This window comes from Nyctereutes procyonoides, unplaced genomic scaffold (assembly GCF_905146905.1).
Source record: "Nyctereutes procyonoides isolate TBG_1078 unplaced genomic scaffold, NYPRO_anot_genome, whole genome shotgun sequence".
Taxonomy (NCBI): Eukaryota; Metazoa; Chordata; class Mammalia; order Carnivora; family Canidae; genus Nyctereutes; species Nyctereutes procyonoides.
This window is the reverse complement of record NW_026575052.1, coordinates 26,686,268-26,695,483: the sequence shown is the minus strand read 5'-3', so window position 1 is coordinate 26,695,483 and position 9,216 is coordinate 26,686,268.

Sequence of the window (9,216 nt, the reverse complement as noted above, 5' to 3'; positions counted from 1 at the left end):
AAGTTGCCCAGGTGGTGAAACCATGGCTGGAACTGGGTGGTTGGTTCCACATGTCTAAGCCACTGGCCTCCTCTGCCTCGAGCCCTCCTGTCCTTCTCAGCTGGCCAGTGGGGTTTGCAAGCCCTCCCCCTCCATCACCAAAGGGCACAGAGCAGAGGCACAGAACAGAGTTCACATGGCCAACCCCTTGTCCCGTACCCGCTGCCTCAGTGTCCCCAGGTAGCTCATCCTAACTAGAGGGTCCAACTGCCAGGCTTTGTTGTTCCCTGCCAGCCCGGGAAGACCAGGGGAGCTAGAGAAGAGGAAGGCCCTGACTATGGCCAGTGTTGCCGTCACAACTCCTGGGCTTCGCCATTCATGGCCGGGGAGAACACCCAGAGCGGCCTTCCTCTACTGTTCTCCGTTGTAGCTGCTCCAGTTCATTCTTTCCCAGACACATTGGGCCATGAGCACCTGAAAGCCCTGATGATGCTCAGGCAAGAAGCAAAGCTGGTTTGCCCACCTAGAAAGAGTGTTGGCTGCAGAATGAAGATGTCAGAAAATAAAATCAGTCTGCCTGGTGGGGCTGAGTGGCCACTTAGCTCAGCAGGCGTGGGGCTGAAGGTGCTAATAAAGCAAACACAGCCAGAGACCATGATGCTGCCCGGCCCTGCCCACCCCCCACGCGGCCCCAGGCCCCCAGCTTCAATGCCAGACCAAACATGGCTGGAGACCCCGGCCGGAGCTGGAGAGCTGCGCCCATTTGGCACCAACCTCACTTGACCTCCCCTGGTCAGCACTGGAGGATGAAGCACGGCATTCACTCGTGAATTTGATTTTAAACACGAGATTCTGGAAGCGGAAAGGATTTGCTAGTGGCCTCGCAGCTGGAGGCCTCCAGGCTCCATGTAAGGCTTTCCCCAGTGACCCACAGCACCCCAGCCTCCCTTCCCTGAACCTATACCCAAGGGTTAAACCAACACCTCCAGGGTGCAACTTCTGAGCTCAGATTTGGAAACTGGATCAGTTCTCAAATAGTTGATTTTGGGTAGCATGTGGATGAAGCAGTTACATATTTTGAGATGCAATGTGTGTGTATGTGTAAAATCTGTTATAATATGTTGTGATATGTATGTGTTGTTTGTTAATATTTTATTTATTTATTCATGAGAGACACAGAGAGAGAGAGGCAGAGACACAGGCAGAGGGAGAAGCAGGCTCCATGCAGGAAGCCTGATCTAGGATTCGATCCCAGGACCCCAGGATCACGACCTGAGTCGAAGACAGATGCTCAACCACTGAGCCACCTAGGCGCCCCACATGTGTATATTTGTAATCATATAATATGTACTCTCTTTTTTTTGCCTTATTTCAATTTTTCTTGGCCTAATCGTTTTATTTAAACATTTTTAAAGTAGGCTCCACATCCCGTGTGGAGTCCAATGCAGGGCTGGAACTCACAACCCTGAGATCATGACCCAAGCTGAGATCAAGAGTTGAACACTTAACAGATAGAGCCACCCAGTCACCCCTTGGCATAATTATTTTGAGATTCATCTATGTCATTGCCACTATCTGCAGTTTGTTCTTTTTATTACTATTGTATTTTGCCATATGTGTGGATCTATAAAATTAGCAAAAATGCAAACTAATATCTAGTGACAGGACGCAAACTGATGATTGCCTGGGGACTGATGGGGGTAAAGAAGGGCAGGGAAGGAATGAAAGGAAAGGAAGAAACTGGAATGATGAATATGTTCACTATCTTGGTTGCACTGATCAGTATGCTTATGTCAAAATGCCTCACACTGTACATTTTAAATATGTGCAGTTTATTGTATGTCAGTTACACTTCAATAAAGCTTTAATGTATATATAGTACTATATATACATACATAAATTGGCACTCATCCAATCTATGACTTGATGAATAGTATTACTTAGTTCAAGGGCAGAGCAGGGGTGGTGTTTATGGGTTTTTTCTCCCTTAAGTGAGTTGGCACTTCTGCTTCTGGAAAGATAAAGTAGTCCCATTTTTCTCTATTCTTCCCACTAATTACAATTAAAAAGCCTGCAGCTTATATGTAAAACAAATACAAGAAGACTCTGAAAAGCAGCACGGAGAAGGCAGATAGGCTGGGGAAGATGGGACCCAAGCAACAACACAGTGGTGAGTTCCCTGGATTTTCACTTTGCCTTATACATTGCACTCCTTTTTTTTTTTTTTTTAATATCTTATTTATTTGAGAGAGTGACAGCAGGAACAGAAGGAGAGGGAGAAGCAGACTCCTCACTGAGCCAGGGAGCCTGACATGGGGCTTGATCCCAGGACCCCGGGATTATGACCTGAGCCAAAGGCAGATGCTTAACCAACCAAGCCACCCAGGCACCCCCATATGTTGCAGTCTTGATGCTGAAGACATCAACCACTGGGAAATGCCAATGGGCACAGACCAAAAGAAAGCTCTGACAAAAGCCTGCTCTGTCTAGCCAAAGAACCAAGAAAGGGGCATACTGGCAAAACAGAAAACTTTTAGATGATAACCACCTGTGCCAGCCAAAAACTACGGAAAAAATTGCAGTGTCACCCTCATCCACACCAGCAAAGGCTAAATGAGGAGCCTAGACACCCTCTGCAGGTGTCCCCAACCAACAATGAAGCTCCCCTGCTGCCATGTCAGTGGAGACCTGAAGGTGAGCCTCAGCTTCCACTTGACCTGGTGATAATGAGGCACACCTCTCCCTCTTCCCTGAGGTGGTATCAGAGGAAGTCTTGTGGAAAGTTAGGATTTTGGCCACTGCCCAATGGCAGTGAGGCCACTCCCACTGTGGTGTCAGTAGAGAACAACCCTACCCAACAAGAATGAGCAGCCCTGCCTTTCCACTTGTCAACAGAGGCAAAGTAGAGAATCTAGACTTCTATCTGCACCTGGCTGTAACTAGGTGGTGGCCACTACCCTCTCCCTGCCCCCTATCCCCTGCTGAAACAGAATCAGAGAACAGAAGCTAAAACAGCTTAAATAAGATCTAGAGTCTCATAATATGAAAGTGTCCAGATTTCAAAATATTACTCTAGACCAAGAATTAGATCACACTGCATGAGAAAGGAAAACCAAGGGGTGCCTGGGTTGTGTGCCCCTTGGTTGTACGTCCAACTTTTTTTTTAAAAAAAAGATTTAATTATTTATTCATTAAAGATACAGAGAGAGGGAGAGAGGCAGAGACACAGGCAGAGAGAGAAGCAGGCTCCCTGGGGGAGCCCGATGTGGGACTTGATCCTGGGACTCCAGGATCACCCCTGGGCTGAAGGCAGGTGTTCAACTGCTGAGCCACCCAAGAGTCCCCAGTTTTTTGTTTTTGTTTTTTTTTTAGTTTTTGGTTTTGAATCAGGTCATGATCCCAGGATGGTGAGATCAAGCCCCACATCTCATCTGCTTGAGAATCTCTCCATCTCCCTCTCTGCCGCTCCACCTGCTTACACACTCTCTTTCTCAAAAAAATAAATATTTTTAATTTATTATTTTTATTTATTTTAGAAAAAAAGATTTCATTTATTTATTCATGAGAGAGAGAGAGAGAGAGAGAGACAGAGAGAGGCAGAGACACAGAGAGAGGGAGAAGCAGGCTCCATCCTAGGTCTCCAGGATCACACCCTGGGCTGAAGGAGGCGCTAAACCGCTGAGCCACCTGGGCTGCCCTAAATATTTTTTTTTTAAAAGGCAATCAAGAAATTCAACACTGAGATGATAGAGATGTTAGAATTCTCTGAGTTTTTAAAAAGAATTTACTTATTTATGAGATACAGAGAGGCAGAGACATAGGCAGACAGAGAAGCAGACTCCCTGTGGGGAGCCCAATGCAAAACTCTATCCCAGGACCCTGCATCACGCTGTGAGCCAAAGGTAGATGCTCAACCACTGAGCCACCCAGGTGTCACAGAATTCTCTGATTTTAAAGCATCCATGATTTAAAGATGGTTCAGCACACAAATTTAAATACATTTGAAACAAATGAAAAAACAAAAAGTCTCGGCAAATAAATAGAAGGTATAAAGGAAACTAAATAGAAATTTTAGAACTGAAAAGTACAATCACTGAAATTAAAAATTCAGTGGGTGGGCTCAACAGCAGAATAAAGGAGACAGAAGAAAGAGCCAATGCACTGGAAGATGGAACGATAGAAATTGTGCTATTTGAACGAGAGAAAATAGACCTAAAAAATAAAAAGTAAAAACGAACAGAGCCTCAGGGATTTGTGGGACTATAGAAAGAGATTTAATACTTGTTTCATCAGAGTCCCAGGAGAGTGGAAAGAAAGAGAGCATATCTGAAAAAGTACTTGAAGAAATAATGGCTGAAAACTTCTCAAATTTGGTAAAGGACATAAACCTACAAATTCAAGAAGCTGAATGAATGCCAAAGAGGACAAACCAAAAAAGTCACTCTAAGCTACCTCAAAATTAAACTTCTGAAAGCTAAAGATGAAGGGGGAAAAACCTGAAAGCAGCCAGAGGAAAACAACACCTTGCATATAAGGAAGAAAGAATTGGAATGATAATAGATTTCTCCTTAGAAGCCAGAGCCCAGAAGGAAGAGGCAAAATAATTTTCAAGTGCTGAAAGAAAAGAACTGTTAACCTAGAATCTCATACCCAATGGCAGTGTTCTTCAGGAATAAGAAAAAATCTAGACATTTTGAGATGAAGAAAAGTTATACCTACCCTAAAAAAATGACTAAAGGAAATTTGCTGAACGGAAAGAACTAAAAGGAGGGAGCCTTAGAATATGAAGATGGATGAAAGAACACAGTAAGCAAAATATGGGCAAATACAATCATCTTTCTTTTACTTCTTGAGTTTTCTAAACTATGTTTGACAGTTAAAGCAAAAATTATTACACTGCCTGATGTGGTTCTAAAATATATAAAGAGAAAATTTTAGAGATGATTAAATTATAAATTGGGGAGGGCAGAGGGACCTAAAGAGAGGTAAGATTTCTCTATTTTACTCAAACTGGCAAAATGATCACACCAGTAGACATCAAGTTATAGACATGATGTAATACCTAGAGCAACCACTAACAAGCTGTACAAAAAGATAATTGGTAAACTAAAGTGGAATTGTGAGAAATATTCATGGGAAGGCAGGAAAAAGAAAACACAGAAGCAAAAAAAAAAAAGAAAAGACAAAACAGAAAATGAACTGACGGATTAAAGCTCTAGCCTAAGGATGCCTGGGTGGCTCAGCGGTTAAAGCGTCTGCCTTCCGCCCAGGTCGTGATTCTGGAGACCCGGGATCAAGTCCCATGTCAGGTTCCCTTGCATGGAACCTGCATCTCCTTCTCCTGTGTCTCTGCCTCTCTCTCTCTCTCTCTCTCTCTCTCTGTCTCTCATGAATAAATAAATAAAATCTTAAAATAAAAAATAAAAAAATAAAAAAAATAAAAATAAAGCTCTAGCCTTATCAAGGATTACACTAAAGGCAAATGGTCTAAATACACCAATTAAAAAGTAGATATTGCCAGACTGATTAAAAACCATGAATCAAATATATGCCATCTCCAGGAGACTTACTACAAATATAATGGTATTAGGTTGAGAATTAAAGGATGAAAGAAGTTGTATCATAAAAACGCTAATCAAAGGGAAAAGGGGGGTGATTATATTAACATCAAACAAAGTAGACTTTTTTAAAGATTTTATTTATTTTTTTGAGAGAGAGAGAGAGAGAAAGAGAGAGCACAGCTAGGGTGGAGGGCAGTGGGAGAGAGAGAAGGAGACTCCCTGATGAGCAGGGAACCAGATGTGAGGCTTGATCCCAGACCCCAGGTTCATGACCTGAGCTGAGGGCAGATGCTCAACCAACTGAGCCATCCAGGCACCCCAAAGTAGACTTTAGATGAAGAAAAATTAGAGCCAGAGAGGGACAGTATACACTACTAAAAAGATCAATCTACTGAGAAGATAATAACAGTTCTAAATATGTACATACCAAACAACAGACATACCAAATATGTGAAACAAAAAATATCAAGTACTGAAGAGAAATGGACAAATCCACAATAATATTTGAAGACATCAACAGCTTTCTCTTGACTATTGATGGAACAACTAGTAGAGAATCAGCAAGGATGTGGAAGAACATCAGCCAACTGGATCCAGTCGATATTTATATGACAATCCACTCAAGAAACTGAACGCTCTTCCCCAAAGATCAAGAGCAAGGAAAGGATGTCAGGTCTCACTACTCTTACTCCAGTGTTGCAAGTTCTAGCCAATGCAATAAGGTAAGAAAAGGAGGTAAAAGACATACAGACAGGAAAGAAAGAAAGAAAGAAAACTGTCTCTATGTGCAGATAAAATGATTATGTATGTGGAAAAGCTCACAATGGTGCTGGGTCAATTGGACATCCACAGGCCAAAGGGGAAAAACACAACATCAACCTATGTCTTGTACCTCCTACAAAATTTAATTCAAGCTAGATTGCAGACTTCTGTGTAAAATATAAAACTACTGAACTTTTAGAATAAAATATAGGAGAAAATCTTCAGGATTAAGGGGTAGGCAAAGAGTTCTTAGACTTGGCACCAAAAGCACAATCCATTGAAGGGAAAGTTGATAATTTGGACTTCGTTGAAATTTTTAAATTTTGCTTTGTGAAATATCTTGTTAAGTGGATGAAAAGACAAGCGACAGACTGGGACAAAATATTTGTAAAATACATAACTGAAAAAGGAGTAGTATCTAGAATATATAAAGAACTCTCAAAACTCAACAACAAAAAAGCAAATAATCAAACTAGAACATGGACAAAAGACATGAAGAAACATTTCACTGAAGATGGCACACAGATGGCGAATTAGCACATGAAAAGATGTTCGACAACATTATCCATTAGGAAAATGCAAATTTAAACTGTAATGAGATATCACAACACACTTCATCAGAATGGCTTTAAAAAACTAGAAAAGAAAAGTAGTGATGACCATAAATGCTGGCAAGGATGTACAGAAACTGGATCATTCATACATTGCTGGTGCGAATGTCAAATGGGATAGCCATTCTGAAAAACAATTTGGCAGGGTTTTTTCTTTTCTTTTTTTTAACTAAACCCAATTACCATATGACCCAGTAATTGCACTCCTAGGCATTTATCCCAGAGCAATAAAGACTTATGTTTGCACAAAAACCTGTACATGAACATTCATAGCAGCTTTATTCATAATAGTCACACACTGGAAATAACCTAGATGTCTTTCAAAGGATGCACAAATAAACAAACTGTGGTACATCCATACCATGGAATACTACTTGGTGGTGGAAGAAATGAACTACTGATACATGCAACAACTTGGATGAATTTCCAAAGATTTATGCTGAGTGGGGAGAAAAAAGACATTTCCCAAGGATCACATACTCATGATTCTAATTTTATAACATTCTGGAAATGACCAAAGTATAGAAATAGAGACCAGATTGGTGGTTGCCCCTGGGGGTGAAGGAGGGGTAAGGGTGGGAGGACAGTGGGTATGGCTATAAAGGACAACACGAGAGAGAGATCTTGGTGCTGATGGAAACGTTCCAAATCTTGACCTTTTCAATGTCAGTATCTGGGCTGTGATATTGTACTCTAGCACAAATGCCACCATTGAAGGAAACTGGGTAAAGGTACATGGATCTCTCTGTATTGTAGCTTACAATGTCATATGACTCCAAATATCTCAAAATAAAACGTTTAATTAAAAAATATTTAGGTGACAATAATGCACACAGAGAATGGATTGGGTGAAAATGATGAGGATAGAGAAGGAAGATATTTGTGAAGCCTCATGCTCGAGAAAATGCTTTTTTCCCTAAAGTTTTTATTTATTTAGACAGAGAGAGTGTGTGCATGTGAGCAAATGAGCAGGGGGGAGAGGGAGAGAGAGAACCTCAAGCTGTCTCCCTGCTGAGTGTGGAACCCCATGCAGGGCTCTATCCCATGACCCTGAGACTATGACCCAAGCTGAAATCAACCTAACCGACCGAGCCACCCAGGCGGAAAGTCCTCCAGAGGTTTCTGGTGGCAAAAAATTTTGCTGTGATGGATCAAGTGCTGAGGGCTCTATGGGCTGTGGTTTGAGGCAAAGCAGGTGGGGTCATGTTTGGGAGATGCATGGGGGGGTTCAGAAGGTGGACACCCAGGCCAGCTTGGCCAGCAGGGACCAGCGCAGCTGCTTCCTCCCTGGTAGCATGGGGCTGGTTAGCTCAGGTCCAGGGTAGGAGGCTTCTGGGGGGTCCTGGGGGCATCCTTGGTGGTCCTGGGCACCCACAATGACTATCCAGGGAAATGTCCAGGGAAAGGAAAGCAGCCCCCTCCTAAGAAGCTCCCTGGGCAAGCCTGGGCAAGGAGGAGGCCCAGTGTCCGGGAGGCAGGGTCAGGGACTCCATGGGTGAGTGCCGCGGTTCTGCCCTCCTCCCTTGCACGTCCCCGCCCTGCATGTCCCCCCACCCCCCCACCCCGCGCGCCCCTGCATTAGGCCTTTTTCTCTGAGGACACCTGGACAAGGCTTGGACTTGGAGGCATTTTCATTTCTCGTTTCTGTTGTTCAGGTGCGGCCTTTTGTTTCGTAGAGTTGGTCTAAAGCAGTGAATAGTGGGCATGGAGACCACCTAGGCGCTACTCCCAGAGATTCTGATTTCCTTTGGAGTGGGGACTGGGGGTACTGGTACAGGGAGGGAGGGGCTGGCAAGCTGCCAGGGGAGCTGACCTCTGGGGGAGAGGTGCTGTGGCGGCTCCGGGGAAGTGTGCGTGGAGGGTAGGGGGACCCCTGAGGAGGTCTGGGAGGCTGGGCCTGGAAGGGGCCTGGGAATCCTACTGGGGATAGGGCAAGGGGTGTGTGTGCGCCTGATTTCCGAAGGAATCGGGAATTGAGATTTGGGGGCTGGGAGCTGTTTTTGGGCTCAGCTTTCAGGGGCTGGGAGGCGATAGGAGGCAGGGATTGGGGGCCCAGGGAGGGGCGGTGGGGCTGGGCGGGTTGCGGAGGGCGAGCTTTAGGGGGGCGCCAGCGAGGTGGGGGGCGGGGGGCCGGGGGCGGGGGGTGGAGAGACTCCGGGCGGAAGCCGGTGTCCCGCGACTCGAAGAAATACGGCGAGGGCGAGGGCGGGCCCCGGGGGTGGGGGGCGGGGCGCGGCGCGGGGGACCGGGCGCGGGGGCCGCGCCGCCGACCCCCCTCGGAGCCCAGCCCCGCGGCCGCGCCT